At 38.8% G+C, this 16,159-nt stretch overlaps 1 long non-coding RNA gene across 2 annotated transcripts in view; it reads left to right on the top strand.

Annotated features, from left to right (window-relative positions):
* The window catches only part of LOC112929068 (uncharacterized), an 86,233-nt gene extending 78,485 nt beyond the window's left edge, over positions 1-7,748 (top strand). For both annotated transcript variants that reach the window (XR_003236864.2, XR_003236860.2), the window contains 2 exons: positions 2,651-2,837; positions 6,599-7,748. This is a non-coding gene — a long non-coding RNA (uncharacterized lncRNA). The remainder of the gene's footprint in view (positions 1-2,650; positions 2,838-6,598) is intronic.
* The last annotated feature ends 8,411 nt before the right edge of the window (positions 7,749-16,159 follow it).

The raw sequence follows: 16,159 nt of genomic DNA, 5'->3' as shown, positions 1-16,159 counted from the left end.
CTTAAAAACACTAAGAGAAAAAGAAAGATTATCCTAGAAAGAATTACAATTAGATTGACTGCAGAGTTCCTATAAACAGCAATAGAGACCAAAGAACAGTAAAATGATCTCAAAGTTCTTACTAAAATAACTGCCATCCTAGAATTTAATGCCAGCTCTCATACTCAAGAGCAGTGGTGAGACAGCACATTGGTGAGCATCCTAGAGTAATTAGGTCCAAGCCTTGTCCCCATGGAGCATCAAATTAAAAGGACCCTGGAAATCACTGTAAACCAGTACTTATGGACTTAGAATCCCCCTCCCCCAAAGAAAATAGAACCATCTTTTTCTTTCTAGAAAAAGAAGGGAATCCCATGGCAGATATATAAGGATTGATTTCAGATTCTTAACCTACTCCAGCCTCTCAGATTAAATCTGTTCTCAGAGATAGGTTGGGTTCATATTACAGGCAGGTGATTGAACTGGCCTGAGAATCCCTGTTGGAAGACACACATAGTTGCCTGGATTGTTCAGGAAAACTCTGATATTGTTACAGTCTTGAAGAGCTTATGAGATACTGAATGAAATAGGTAAGTTTATAATCCCCATAAAGAGTGAGTCTGCTCTAAAGGAGAAAAGTGAGGTGCCATGGCCACTCAGATGTCCAACTCCTCATTGTCTATAGTTCAGACTCAGTTTGACATTCTGTCTTTCACTATAATGTCCCATCATAACTTCTCCAAGATAATCTTTCACTACTTCTCAAATAACACTCTCCTCCAAATGGTTGTACTATTCACTAACCCTTGAAAATAAGTCTCATTTTAAGAACTACATATTAAATAGATATGGGTTGCCTGTTGGTTGATTAGTTGCGTGGTTGAATAAACAAAAACAATTCCTATCTCCTTATGTCTTAGCATCTCAGTTATGCTAACTTGCTGTGGATAGATTATAAACCAGGTTGTACAGAAAGAGAAATCTCTATTACACAAAGTATGTGACCTAACCTCCAGGTTGTGACAGATTTCATTAAAGCTCATAATATATTACAGAAGTTTAAGATGCAAGGTTTGGAGGCAGGTCTGAGATCTAATTCTGATTCTACCATTAGCTCTGTGACCCTGGGTAAGATACAATTTCTTTGTGTCTCAATACCAAACCATAGGAATAAAATTAAGGCATTACTCATATAGTACTTGCAAGAATTTAATGAAGCAATATATGTAAAATTAAAATGTGCCTGATACATGGCACATACTCAATATAAGTTAGCATGCATTGCCATTATTTTTATTAACACTTAAACAACACAGAATGAGGAAGAAACATTTGCTATTTCATTTACATATTGTTGCAGGTAAGAGAAGGGCATCTAAATGAAGATTTAAAGAGGACCATACAATCTTCCAATTTTCTATGATCCTATACCTACTCACAAAATATAGAGAAACTACTGGGACTAGATACCAGGTCTTTGATTCTCAATCTCCCTTTCATTCTATCAGCTTTATCACGAGTATAATCCAAGTCTCCTGGCTCATAACCAAATCAGCACTTTCACACTTTATTATTATTATTATTATTATTATTATTAATTATTATTATTATTATTACAACAGCCACTGATAATACTTACCCAACAACCACTGCTATTATTGCCTCTATCACCACAACCATAACTAATGCCACTGTTGTGTTAGCCTCACTACCTTCCCACTAGAAACCATTTATGATGCACCAGCCTTGCACTAGACACTTTTAAAAAGTTATTTTCTCAAAAAATGTATTATCTCTAATCATTACAACAACTCTGCAAGAATTTTACTTATTTCCCCATTTTACAGATGAGAAAATTCTTAAGTAGCTTGCTCACCACTCACAGCCAGTGGGCAGAGGGGTCAGGATTCAAACCTAGACCCAAAGCTCTCAAGACCATACCTTTTCTACTTCACCAATCTGCCTCTCTACCTAAAATGTATTTGAGCACAATAGAACAGATTTGTGCCAGAGTTTTACAGCTGTTTCTCTCAGTCTGCAAAACAGATTGCTCCCAGTTGCTGAGCCTGATGATCAGTGCCAATTTGTCAAAATGCCAATGGCGTTTTAATGATTTAGAAAAAGCACAGGCTGACGGTTTTTTTCAAAACCCAGCAGATGCCTCTGTTCCAAGAACTGTAACAGCATCAAAGTGGAGTGCACCCACTGACTTGCAATGTTTCCTGCAAATGACAAGTCTGTGGACGTCATCTGGGGACCAAGGGCAAGGATGAGCTCTGTCATGCTTATCTGCTGGGAAAAGGAAAACAAAAAAACTAACCAAGATAAAACCACCATGGGGCTGGGAATCTGGCAGAAGATGGCCTGAAGATTAGTTTTAGATAAGTCCTGTCTTCCTCCCTGTATTTCTAAAGCCTTGAAACTTCGGCTTTCTCACTTTGGCTCCTCTATTCCAGGTCTTGGCATAATTACTTTGATAAAGTGTATCCCAAAATGATGGCCTCACTGAAGTCTATTTGACAAGAACGCAAAGCAGTAATGGGGAGGAGAAAGCTGTGTGGCATGGGAGCCACAGATAAATGGGGGCTATTCGTAAGGCAGTGTGAAAAACAGGAGAGTGATGGTAGCCATTTTGCAAGATGTGGGACTTATGGACTCATATGTCTTTTAGAACTTGGTGATTGTGCTTCAAGATGATGGAGAAAAATGAGCAAGTGACTGCACACCAAATATAATCCACCTTTCTGAGAGCAGGAAGCAGGAGCCCATGCTCATGCCTCATGTGGCATTTCTGCACACCATTTGTCTTCTGGGCTGGGAAACTCACATGCCTTAGAAACTTCTGCAGAGTTTCAAAGGTAGGATGTGCTTTGAATTTGGAGTTATTACAGCTCATTCAAATTCTCATTTTCCAAACCTTTGCTAAATCTGATCAGGAGCTGGTTTTCTGAGGCAGGTCCAGCATCTGAGCATATAAGGAAGCAAGGAGGAATTCTGAGAGGCTCTAGAGAAAGAGAGTATGATGAGGATGTAGGAGTGGCAAACTTCCCGTAGAGGGAGTTGCCTACATCAGGTTGTTAGCAGCCTATGTGGTGGTGCTGCTGCTTCTGACGATGATACCGTACTAGCCTCTCGGACCCACAAAGCATTTAGTCTGTGTCAGATTTACACTAGGATCTTCATATACAACAGGTGTCATAAGTTTTCTCCTCTCTCTGGCATCCCACATACTTTGTTTTTAGTCCCTTACCTCTTTTTTTTTTTTTTTTTTTTTGGCTTCAAATTGCAAAGTCTGTGTTGTGGGAGGCACAGACCATGATGAGATTTTCTGACATAGAGAAAGGTGTGGTGAGTTCATGCCATAGAGGTTGCAGGCTGAAGATGAGAAGAGCGTTCCCAGATGAGGGTAAATGGAGAACATCAGAGAGGACACAAAGCTTTGGTATTGATGAGGACCTCTAAGAAAAGAGCCTCCTAGCTGGACATCGTGAGAGCTGGCTGCATTGACTTTTTGACTAGGTTTTTTGGCTGTCATAACAAAATACCACAGAGTGCTTAAGCAACAGAAAATTATTTTCTCATGATTCTAGAAGCCAGAAGTCCAAGATCAAGGTGTTGGTAGGGTTCATTTCCTCTGAGGCCTCTCTTCTTGGCTTGTATGTGGCTGGTTTTTCCCTCTGTGGTGTCCTAATACACTCTTCTAATAAGGATACCAGTCATTTTGGACTAGATTCTACTGTAATGACCTCATTTGAACTTAGATGTCCTTTAAAAACTTTATATCCAAATACAGTCACCTTCTAATGTACTGGGAGTTAGTGTTTTTACATATGAACTTTGCTGGGCCCATTATTTAGCCCATAACAATGGCCTAAGGCACAAGGAACACCATAAAACCTTAGGTAGTTTAAGGAAAGAGGGGAAAGTACAGAGGATTTGCTAGATTCTCTTTCCCAAGTAGAATAGCAAGGCAACAAGATTCCATAGTAGAAATGGCTGCGTGTCATATCCATGCAGGAAAGCATGAGCTCACCTCGCAAAATTTGTCAAATTCAGAGTGGCGGGGCCAAGCCCTTTGTACCTAAGAGTAGGTCAGACCTAGCGTAGATAGGCGGAGGCTCTAAAAACTGTGTCATCAGGAAAAAGAGAAAAGGAACCAGTGGCATTCTACTAAGCTACGAACAAGGGCATCTCAGAGAATGTCAGCGTGCATAGAGGTTATAACCAATCTTACCATTTGTGTGACCCTTCCTGTGTGCCAGGCGCTGTTCTAGGTTATAGCTTCATCTGAATCAGATCGTTTGATTCTATCATCAACTCTACAAAATAGCTATTATGATTGCCCTCATTTTACAGATGAGAAAACTGCGCCATGGAGAGAACTTGCCCTGGTTACAGGCAAAGAAGTGGCAGAACCAGATTCCAAAGCATAGGCCAAGCTCTTGACTGGAGCTAATATCAATCACTACCCAACAAGACGTCCACACTGATGATAAAAGGAAATGCTTCTCTGTCTGTTGGCATACAAGTGGTAGCTGAAGACCCCTTACTACACCCTTGCTGCCCTGTCATTTCATATGTTCTGAGATGATACTTCTGACACAGGGAACTTATAATTTAAAAAATCAAGTTCTAATAAGATTAAGTAATTGTATATTTTAAAATATAAATAAATAGCTGAATTTTCAGCTAATATTTGTACACAATACACATAAATTATTTTATCAAATAATTACAAACACCACTTTGAGATGATATTTTATTCCTATTTTATAGAAAAGGACACTGAGCCCCTATAAGTTAAGTAACTTGTGTAAAGACACTACTAAATACTATAGCTAAGATTTGAACCCTGAGTGCTGGGGTGGCTCAGTTGGTTAATATCTGCCTTTGACTCAGCTCATCATCTTGGGGTCCCAGGATCAGGCCCCATACCCTGGCTTCCTGCTCAGAGGGGAGTCTGCTTGTTCCTCCCCGTTGCTCATTCTCTCTCTCTCTCTCTCTCTCTCATAAATAAATAAATAAATAAATAAATAAATAATCTTTAAAAAAAAGATTTGAACTCATCTGCTTTACTCCAAAACCCTTCCAATTTTAAAATGCATGCTGTCATTTTTTATTCATTCATTTTACAGTTACCGAATGAGAGCCAGCTATGTATCAGGCAGTATTTTGAAGCTGGGAATACAGCAGTGAACAAGACAGGCAGGTCTCTCCTGCATGGAGCTTAAATTTTAGGGTAATCAGAGGAGACTTAGAATAAAAAACAAGGAAACAACTAGGTAAGCAAGAAAATACCAATAATACTATGTGAAAAGAAAATGAAGTTATATGATAAAGGAGCTACTTTGGGGAGGTCAGACCTGAAGAGAAGGAGCCACCCATGTGAATGCTTAAGGGAAAAGTCATTTGGCCAAAAAAGTTAGTTAGCTCCATGGCCTCAAGGTTGGGATAAGCTTGGCATACTTAAGAAATGAAATAACCTCTCATGTAGTTGCCGTCAGATGTCACCTGGGGCCACAGTCATATGAAAGCATCACCAGACTGGATGTACAAGATAGTTCACCAAATATATATGGCTGGTAGCTCAACTGGAGCTCCACCTGAGCCCCTCCACACATGGCCTCTCTGAGTGGTATGTACTTCTCACAGCATGAAGGTAGGGTTCCAATAGAAGATGTCCAAGACCAAACATTCCATGATGCAGAAAGCAGAAACTAGCTTGAAGTTAGCACGGAGTCACATCCACAATATTCTAATAGTTGAAGCAAAGACAAGGTCTGGCTGGACTCAAGAGGTTGAACTGGGTTCAACAGTGTTCCCCCAAATTCATATGCATGCAGAATCTCAGGAATGTAAACTTATCTTCTAGGGTCTTTACTAATGTACATAGTGAAGAGGAGGTCATATTGGATTGGGGTGGGGCCTAATCCAATGACTGGCATCCTGTGTAAGAGGAGAGACACAGAGACAGAGATGCAGGGAAGAAACTCGTGTGGTGATAGAGGCAGGGATGGGGGTGATGTACTGCCAAGCCAAGGAACACTAAGGATTGCCAGCAGCCACCAGAAGCTAGGAGAGGCAGGGAACATCTTCTCTGAATCCCCAGAAAGAACCAACCCTGCAGACAGCTTGATTTAGGACTTGTGGTCTCCAGAATTATGATAAAATAAATTTCTATTGCTTTAAGCCTTTCAATTTGTGGTAATTTGTTACAGCAGCCTTAGAAAACTAATAAACAGGTGGAGAAACTCCACTTCCCGATGAGCGTGAAGGTCACATTGCAGAAGAGAAAAACAGCGATGACAGATACCATCAAGGCCACCTCTGGAAAGACCCAACCTGCTACTAGTTTTCATACCCCACACAGTAATAGCCTCAGGAGCTATAGTTTGGGTTCCCCTTCTTTTAATAATTCATATGTTCTATTTTTATTTATGAGCCAGTGTGTGTGCATGTGTGTATGGGTGTGTTCCTTGCTTAAGGAACTTTGGAAAGTGTTGGAGTGTGAACAAACCAATAACATTTTTTCCCCTGGGTTAGGGCTACAGTTTACACGTCAACCTTCAAGTTTCACTGCCCTTTCTGCCAGACTGAATTTCAAACTTTTTCTCAGCAGAATGTGAATATGGAGCTAAAGTTTTGACAATTTCTGTGGCTGAGATCAAGGAACCATAATTAATCACCAAAGTATTGGTGGATGTTGCTGCCACTTCACACAAAACAGCAGGGCCAGTCCAGCCCAAAGCTAGAAGACCACAGGAAATGGGCATATGCGACAGCTACCCATGGGTTTGAAAAGACGGAGTGTGTCCCAAGCACTGAAGAGTTATCTACAAGTCTTTGTGTCTTCTGAGCATGCCTCAGGAGGCTGTTCTCCTGCTGTTTACTAGGAATCTGAAATGTAAGGCTTGAAGCTTAAAGACCATGGAATTACTGGCATCTCGTTGTTAACTGAGACAGTGGATGTGGATAAGCTTTGAAAGATGTAACAAATAAAAGCAGAGATGATCATGGATGCTTAGCATTGGATCATGATTGACTCCAGCTCCTAACAAATCCTTCTACCATATCTATCCACTAACAGGGAACTCACTACCATATAAATGCGTTATGGATACAGCCATCAGAGGTGAGGAAGTTTGCTGTCTGTCCAGATAATTTAGTAGCAGGCAGAGGAGGTGGAGAGAAAGTCATCCATGAGATGACAAAAACCCATGCCTTTGCGATGCATGGATGTAAGAAAAAACCTGCATGACAAGAAACCCTTGTTGAAAATCCAAAAATAAAATTAGCCCAAGAAGATTGAAACAACAGGACATGGTTCAAATAGGATCAAAAGTAAAACTACTTTGAGGGAACATTTTCATAACAAAGGGGTTATGGTTCCCTCTTCCCATTCTCAAACAGAAAGGAAATGTGAAAAAAAAATTCTGCAAAAATGGAGTTTACTAGGGAAAAAAATTACAAAGTACATAAGCAAATGAACCTTCATGCTAGGAAATTTATCTGCCCTCCTCTGTTAAATTGGAAAAATATAGTAAATCTAAAAGATCTGTATGTATACTTAAAATGAACAAAGTAATATGGAATAAAAATACTGATAGATGTGAGAAAAAACTAGTTTTTAAAAATAGCAAAAAAAGGAACTTCAGGAAGTGAAAATAGAACCACTGAAATGAAAAACCCAGTGGTTAGGTTAAAATTAAATTAGATATAGCTAAAGAAAGAAAAAGTAAACTGGGAAAATTAGCCAGAATGCAGCAAAAGGATATGGAGAAAGAAAACGTGAAATAGAAGTTAGACACTGAGGGGAGAATGAGGATTCCAAAATAGATCTTCAGCCTGTTAGTGGCTAAACGGAAGAACTTCAAAATATTGACATATTGCAAATATTGACATAATTTCAAAGAAAAAGTGACAAACCTACAATCACAAAAAGATATTCTAAGATATCTCTCTTAGAAACTGATTGAGGAGACCAAATTTAATAGTATTTAGAACATTTAAAAATATCTAATAAGCAAACTTGAACTAATGGACAAATAGAGGAATTCACCACCGCAGAGAATATATTTGTTTTCTGGCTCGTGAGAAACCAGTGCAAAAACTGACCACAAAGTAGCTATTAGGTAAGATTTTGGCAGATAATGAAGAATAAATATTTTGCAGTGCCATAAAATTAGAAATCAATAACAAAAATACAATCTGCTAAAGCCACATTTGGTAACTGAAAATACACATCTTTATAACTAATGGTTTGAAGAAGAAATTACAATGGGAATTAGAAAATATTTACAATTGTTTAACAATTAAATCAGTATATACAGGAGACCTTGTGACATTACTAACATAGTACTTTATGGGAAATTTATAACTTTAAATTTGTATATTGAAAAACAAGAAAAAAAAAGAAAAACAAGGAATTCTGAAAATAATTTAGGAACTTGCTACAATAAAGAAGATAAGAGAAACTACAGAATAATCCCAAAAGAAAATAGAATGGTAGAAATACTAAGAGTGAAAGTCAAAATTAATGAAATGGAAAACAAAGAAACAATAAGACCAACCGAATCAAAGTTATCTTCAAAAGACTAATAAATCAAACAAAAGATCAATTTAAAAAAGAGAAGACAATGAACCTTATTAGGAATGAAAAGAGAAGCAATGGACAGATCTGCAGATTTTTTAAACAATAAAACACCATGCTATACTGAACATTGTTGGTAGTTTATTCATGCCAGAATTTGGGGAAACGGGTAAAATTACTAGGTTGAAGAGTACTTTCTATTAAATACATATAGCCAACCAGCTTTACAAAATAATTAATTTACACTTCCACCACCAATAGGTTATAGCACTCACTTATCTATGGGCCACCCAGCGTTTAGTATCAACAGTTGTTATTTATTGTTTTGGGTTTTTTTTCTTTTTTTTGCAGCTGCATAAGCATGAATTGGTATATCATAGTGGTTTCAATTTGAATATTCCCGGTTATTAATAAGTTGACAATATTTCCATATATTCTCTTCTGAGAATTGTCCTCTCATATCTTTTGCACATTTTACTATTGTTTACATTTTTCTTTTAGATTTGTAGAAGCTCATTATAAACTCCAGACACCAATCTTATGGCAGTTAAATGCATAGCAAATTTCTCCTGATATGGGAGAAAACATATTTGCAAGCCATTTTGGGAACATATGTTTTCATTTTTAGAAAATAGATGCCTGGGAGTGGAAAGGCTGGATCATAATATAGAAATGTATTCAACATTATGAGAAACTGCCAAACTATTCTCCAAAATAGTAGTATCATATTATACTCCCACCAGCAATGGATGAGAGTTCCTACTGTTCCACATCCTCATCAACGTTTGATTTTGTCTGTCCTTTTTACCTTAGATTATAGAGGGTGTGAAATATGTGGTTTTAATTTAAAATTTCCTGAAGATTAATATTTGCATACTGCCATTCATAAATTATTTTCTAAAGTGTTACTTCAAGTCTTTGCCCATTTTTATTAGGTATTTGCCTTTTTATCATTGATTTAAAGGACTTCTTTATATTCTTATATTTTGGGTATGGATCCTTTGCCATTTTTTTCCAAAAGGATATTGAGTTGTTCCTACACCATTTGTTAAAAAGACCTCCCACTCTTGTTTGATTGACTTTGTGTCTTGTCCAAAAAGTCAATGGACCTTATATGAGTAGATATATCTCCAGACCATTTTCTTCCATTGATCTGTCTGTCTCTCCTCATGTCAATAACACTCTGTCTCAATCTTGTAAGTCTTGAAATCAGGTTAAGTCCTCCAACTTTTTCCTTGGTTTTCAGTGTTGCTTTAGCCATTCAAAATTCCTTGTATTTCCACACACATTTTAGAATAAGCGTGTCAGTGGGGCTTTGGTTGGTATTGCATTGAATTTATGGATCAATCTGGGGAAAAGGGGTATTCTTATATATTGATCATAAAGCCATTGACTTCGGGGAACTCTTTCTTGTCCATTGCTAACTCTGGATCTCAGCACTACTTATTTTCTTCTGTGTTTGAGCCCCCTATACTCTTCACTTTGCCATGCAGTTAAACTCAGTTTCCTGGGTGGGTGCTGCCCAGATTATGTACTCAGTATAATGACCTCTCTGTCCTGGCAACAAAGCATTCTCATTACCAGCTTCCATGGGATGCCTCATACTTCCACAAGTACAGCTTAATGTGGCATACAAGCCCTCACATGGTCAGAGTCCTTCATATCTCCCTAGCCACATCACTTAAATTTACTCTCTTGCCATAATAGTGGTTTCAATTTCAACTCTTCCTTCAGCCATAATAAGCCAGTAGTAGCTCCTTGAACACACATGCTCTCTCACCTCTGGACCTTTGCATATCCTAGTACTATCTCCTGAAACAATATGTTCCCCTCTCTAGACATACCCACTCCCATCCCATTAGCTTAAAAACCTTCCCTGATTCTTCCAGGCTGGTTTAGCTGTCCTTCTCTGAGTTCTCATAACAACAGTGGGAAATTCCTCATAGCACCCTTATTACACTGTGCCCCTTGAAGGTAGGGATTGGGTCTTTCTCTGTTCAATTTCCAATATTTAGCACATTGCCTGGCACATACAAAGCTCTTCATCAGTATTTGTTAAATGTATGAATAAATGAAAGAATTAATAATAAGTAGACACTGTCAGTAGGTCAGTATATTATATACTCCTAGGGGATGGGAACCCTGACTCACTAAAGACATCATGGCAGTTATGTACCTGTGGTGGAGACAGATGACTCATTCTTCTCCCAGCACTTGTTAAAAATATCCCTTATCCATATTCAATTTATATGCACCAATCAGTCTTCTAATCTTAATGCACTTCCCAAGTAGATTTCTTGAAATGGGACGGAAATGTGTTGGCTGGTGGATGCATTCTTAGCCTATTGGCAGATAGATTGCACATCGTAAATGAGTATTTTGGCTCTCTGTTTTTTAAAGCAATCATATTATTTTGGTTGACATGGATACAATCTTAGAACCCCTGCTGGAACTGAAAGAACTGTTTCTCTTTCCATTTTTTTCATATATACATTCCCCGTGGAGGAAAGTTCTTATTTCTTGTGTTTTCCCACAGGGCCTAAGATAGTATAGGATACCTTGATGTCATTCAATAAACATAAGTTGGATTTAACAATTAACAAGACTGAAAACTCAACTCTAGAGACACATATTAGTTTCTATGGGTGTACCAGAAACTGGGCAGCATATCAACAAAAATATATTGTATCACATATCTGGAGGCTAGAAGTCTGAGATATTGACAGAATTGGTTTGTTCTGAGGGCTATGAGGAAGAATCTGTTCCATGCCTTTCTTTTAGCCTGTGGTGGTTTGCTGGCAATCTTTGGCATTCATTGGCTTATACAAGCATCATGCTGATCTCTCTGCCTTTGTCTTCATGTGGCTTTCTCCTTGTATTCCAGATTTCCTCCTTCTTTTTTTGTTTATTAATTTGAGAGAAAAGAGAGAGTGTATAAGTGGGAAGGGGGCATATGGAGAGGGAGAAGCAAACTTCCTGCTGAATAGGAAGCCTGATGTAGGCCTGGATCCCAGGACTCCAAGATCATGGCCTAAGCTAAAGGCAGATGCTTAACTGACTGAGCCACCCAGGCACCCCAATGCATCACATACTCAAGGCCATGTCCTAAGAAAAGCCTTTGGGAGCAGGAAAGGCAAGTGGATCCCACATTCCAAGGACAGGGGAAGGGGTCAAAAGCCTCCAAATGCCAGGGTCCACTGGTCACAGGTCAACTGGTGGTGATGTCTTTTCAGTGACCTTTCCTAACATTTTATTGTGAGTAGTATCCAATTCTGTGAACATACCAAAAATTTCTTTATCCATTCATTCCTTGATGGACAATTTGGTTGTTTCCAGTTTTAGGCTTTCCTGAGTAAAACTGCTATCAGCCTTCATACACTAGTCTTTTTTGTTAGACATACATTTTCATTTCTCTTAGGTGAATACTTAAGATTGGAAGTGTTGGGTCATTCAAAACCAGTTTTGAGGTCACCTTTCTTGATTCTGTAAGTAGCAAAGTCAGCCAAGTACTTCCCTGGGGTTAGCAGATACCTGTGGATTTACCCACTCTAGATAGGAGTCCTAACAATCATCCCAGGTGAAAATGTAGGTATTATCATTGCAATATTATATACTTATAACAGAATTTTCATGGTGGTCTTTAGTTTACAAACCCTCCAAACTTATGAGCTAATTCCATTCTTGTCACAAACTCTTAGAATATAAGGCAGAGGTGACATCCCTATTTCACAGATGAGGAAATTGAGTCTCAAAGAGGCAAATTGACTCTCCAGAACTGAACTGGAGCATCAACCCAAGCCTGACTCATCATGCTGTTTTTCTCCTCAGCTCCATCCTCCAGTGCCTTTTTATCTAAAATTCCACTTTGAGTCAAAGTAGAAGGGAGTTACTGACGGAGGCACTTTTCAGGACAACCTAAGCACCTCAGAATGTGAGCAGTGGGTCTGTTTTGAGGATCTCAGGGAATAAACACATAGTAGTCTCTTTAGGCAGATGGAAGTCAAATGATTAAAGAGTCCCCATTCTTGACCTACCATAGTTAAGGATCTCTCACTGATGGCCTGGACCACCATGTCTTACATGATGATGCATTAGTTAAATAATCAGAAAAGGAATATAGAAGTGGTAGAGCTATTGTGGCCACCTGGATGCTTTCCATCATGGAGTGTATGGAGAAAAGAGGAAGTGGATAACAACTACCACAACAACAGTGGCAAAAACAACTTCCCTCAAAAAAAATTCCACCAAACACTCAATTTCCAATTTTGCAAGTTGATGAAATCTGCAAAATGGCATCATTTGACCAGGTCTGCCAGTAGACCTGGGAGGCTTTGTTGTGTACAGAAGATTGAATCCTTTCCAAGCAGCTGATCATAAGGGAGGGGGTAGGGCGCCCAGGCTTTGACATTGACTGGAACCCCATCTCTCAGAGCTGTGGTAGCTTGTGAATTTCCTTTAACCTCCCAAAGCTTTAGTTTACCTGTATCTAAAATAGATAATAATGCTGTATTCATTTCCTATTGCCACCAATTTTGTGACTTAAGACAACACAGATGTATCACTGTTGAAGGAGGTAATCAAGAGGATATGATCCTCAGTTGATGCACAAACTCAATCTTAAAGATCAGCGCCTTCTCACTCCTTCCTCTGTCCTTGGAATTTATGTTCTGCCCATCATTCCCATAATAGGCACTGTTTTCAAGGACATAGTCTGGAGAGAGGAAGGTGTTTTTGAGATCATCTGGACTGAATACAGTATGGAACCCAACTAAGGCCTCTATATAAACTTTTAAGATTCTGGCAGGTGGTTAGAGAGTAAGAGATTACTCCTCTTGCAGCTGCCCAGGAAAAGCCTTGTACCTACATTTTCTTGCTTCTTAGAACTGCCAACCTATCAACCTGGAGTGGTCTGTCTCTTTATTCAATCATTTCCTTCCCTCTGTGTATGGGGGCCAATTTTCAAACCAACAGTTACCTTTCAGTTTTGGAGGTCAGAAGTCCAAAGTGGATCTCACTGGACTCATAAGCAAAGTGGCCTCCTATTCAGGAAGCTCTAGGAGATAAATCATTTTCTTATCTTGCTCAGCTTTTAGAGGCTGCCTGCATTTCTTGACTTGCAACCCCTCCATCTTCAAAGTCAGTAATGGCCAATCTAGCCTTTCTCACATCATATCACTCTGATATTCTCTCTTCTGCCTCCCTCTTTCACTTATAAGGACCCTTGTGATTATATTGGGCCTACTCAGAAAATCCAGGGCAATCCCTCTATCTCGAAGTCACTGATTAGCAATCTTCATTCCTTCTGCAGCCTCAACCCACTTTACTATGTAACATAACATAATTCCAAGTCCCAGGGATTGGGATGTGGATGTCTTTAGGGGGCCATGATTCTGCCTACCACAAAGATCTTACCTGTCAAGTAAGTTCTATGGATTGAGTTAACATATTAGGGAGTTTGGCACAGTACCTAGCCTATGGTAAGTAAACTCTCTGATCTGTTGGTTTATCTCAGGGAAATTCTTGATCAACATGAACTAATCAATAACTACATCTTTGTGTTCCTACGGCTTTCTTATGATCTGCCATAATAAGATCAATACATTGTCTTGGTGCATAAGTAAAGAAATGAATGAATGAGTAAATGAAAATTCCCTATTCCTGACAGTGACTTACAAATTCAATACTCACTTCCTATTATATTGATGCACTAGAACTTCAATTAGAAAAGCCTTGAATAGCCTGATGTAACACATGGCCATCAAAGAATCCACTATCGTAGACTCAGAATTGGAAAGGACAATGAAAAGTAACTGGATCCCCCCTCAACTTTAGTAACCATTAGGGAAATGCAAATCAAACTATGATGAAATATCACCCCATACCCATAACAATGACTATTATCAAAGAAACAGAGAGTAAAGTGTTGATGTGGCTGTGGAAAAATTGGAATTCTTGTGCACTGTTGATGGGAAGGTAAAATGGTAAAACTGCCATGGAAAAAGTTAAAAGTAGAATTACCATATGATCCAGCAATTCCACTTCTGGGTATATACCAAAAGAATTGAAAGAAGGACCTCAAAGATAGATATATCTATATCTATATTCATATCTAAATCTATATTTTAAAGGTTTTATTTATTTATTTACTTTAGAGAAAGAGCTCAAATAGGGGAGCAGCAGAGGAAGAGAATCTCAAGCAAACTCCATGCTAGGCATGGAGCCCAATGTAGGGCTTGATCTCATGACCCTAAGATCACAACCTGAGCTGAAATCAAGAGCTAGATGCTCAACTGACTGAGCCACCCAGGCTCTCCTATCTACCCATGTTCATAGCAACATTATTCATGATAGCCAAAAAGTAGAAGCAACCCAAATATCCATCGATGGAGGAGTGGATGTATAGAATGTGGCATATACATAGAATGGAATATAATTCGGTTTTAAAAAGGAAGGGAATGTGGGACACCTGGGTTACTCAGGCCTTTGGCTCAGGGCATGATCTCGGTCCAGGGATTGAGTCCCGCATGGGGCTCCCCATAGGGAGCCTGCTTCTCCCTCTGTCTATGTCTCTGCCTCTCTCTCTTTCTCTCTCTGTATCTTTCATGAAAAAATAAAATATTTTTTAAAAAAGCAAGAGAGGGCAGCCCCGGTGGCGCAGTGGTTTGGCGCCGCCTGCAGCCTGGGGTGTGATCCTGGAGACCTGGAATCGGGTCCCGCATCGGGCTCCCTGCATGGAGCCTGCTTCTCCCTCTCCCTCTGCCTGTGTCTCTGCCTCTCTCTCTGTGTCTATGAATAAATAAATAAAATCTTTTTAAAAAAAGCAAGAGAATGCTGACATATGCTATAACATGGATCAACCTTGAGGACAGTATGCAACATGCAATAAACCAGTCACAAAAAAAAATACTATGTAATTCCACTTATATGAGATGCTAGAGTAGAAAAACTCATAAAAACAAGAAGTGGAATGGTGGTTGCTAGGGGCTGGGTGAGGGGATTTGGAGAGTTGTTGTTTAATGAATTTAGAGTTTCATTTCTGCAAGATGACAAAGTTCTGGAGATCTGTTGCACAGCATTGTGAGCACACTTAACATTACTGAACTGTACACCTAAAATGGTTAAGATGGTAACTTTTATGTTATGTATATTTTACTACAATTTAAAAATTTTTTAAAAGTGATTGGATCCCTACTAATTTCAGCATCTGCATCTCTGATCAGTGATTATTCTCTTCTGCTCTGAAACATTCAGTGACAAGAAACCCCCGAGGTACTAAATGCCGTGATGGGACAGTTCTACTTGATTTTTAAAAAAGTTTTCCTATTTGGAACTGAAATTACTTGCCCTATAGGTTATTAGATACAGATTAGTTCACTGAAGTAACAGAACAAATTGATTCCTTGTATATGACACACTTTTGAGGATCTGAAAAAATTTAGATCTTTCCTAAAGTAAATACTCAGGACATAGTTTCCAAACCATTTGGAGGAAGATAATATGGGTGTAGTTATAGGCATTTACTACTTGTAAACTATGAGATTTTTAGCATCTCAGATACTCTGAACCTCAATTTTATTTATTCATTCATTC

This window comes from Vulpes vulpes, chromosome 16 (genome assembly GCF_048418805.1).
Source record: "Vulpes vulpes isolate BD-2025 chromosome 16, VulVul3, whole genome shotgun sequence".
NCBI lineage: Eukaryota > Metazoa > Chordata > Mammalia > Carnivora > Canidae > Vulpes > Vulpes vulpes.
This window is presented reverse-complemented; position numbering and strand designations above follow the sequence as displayed.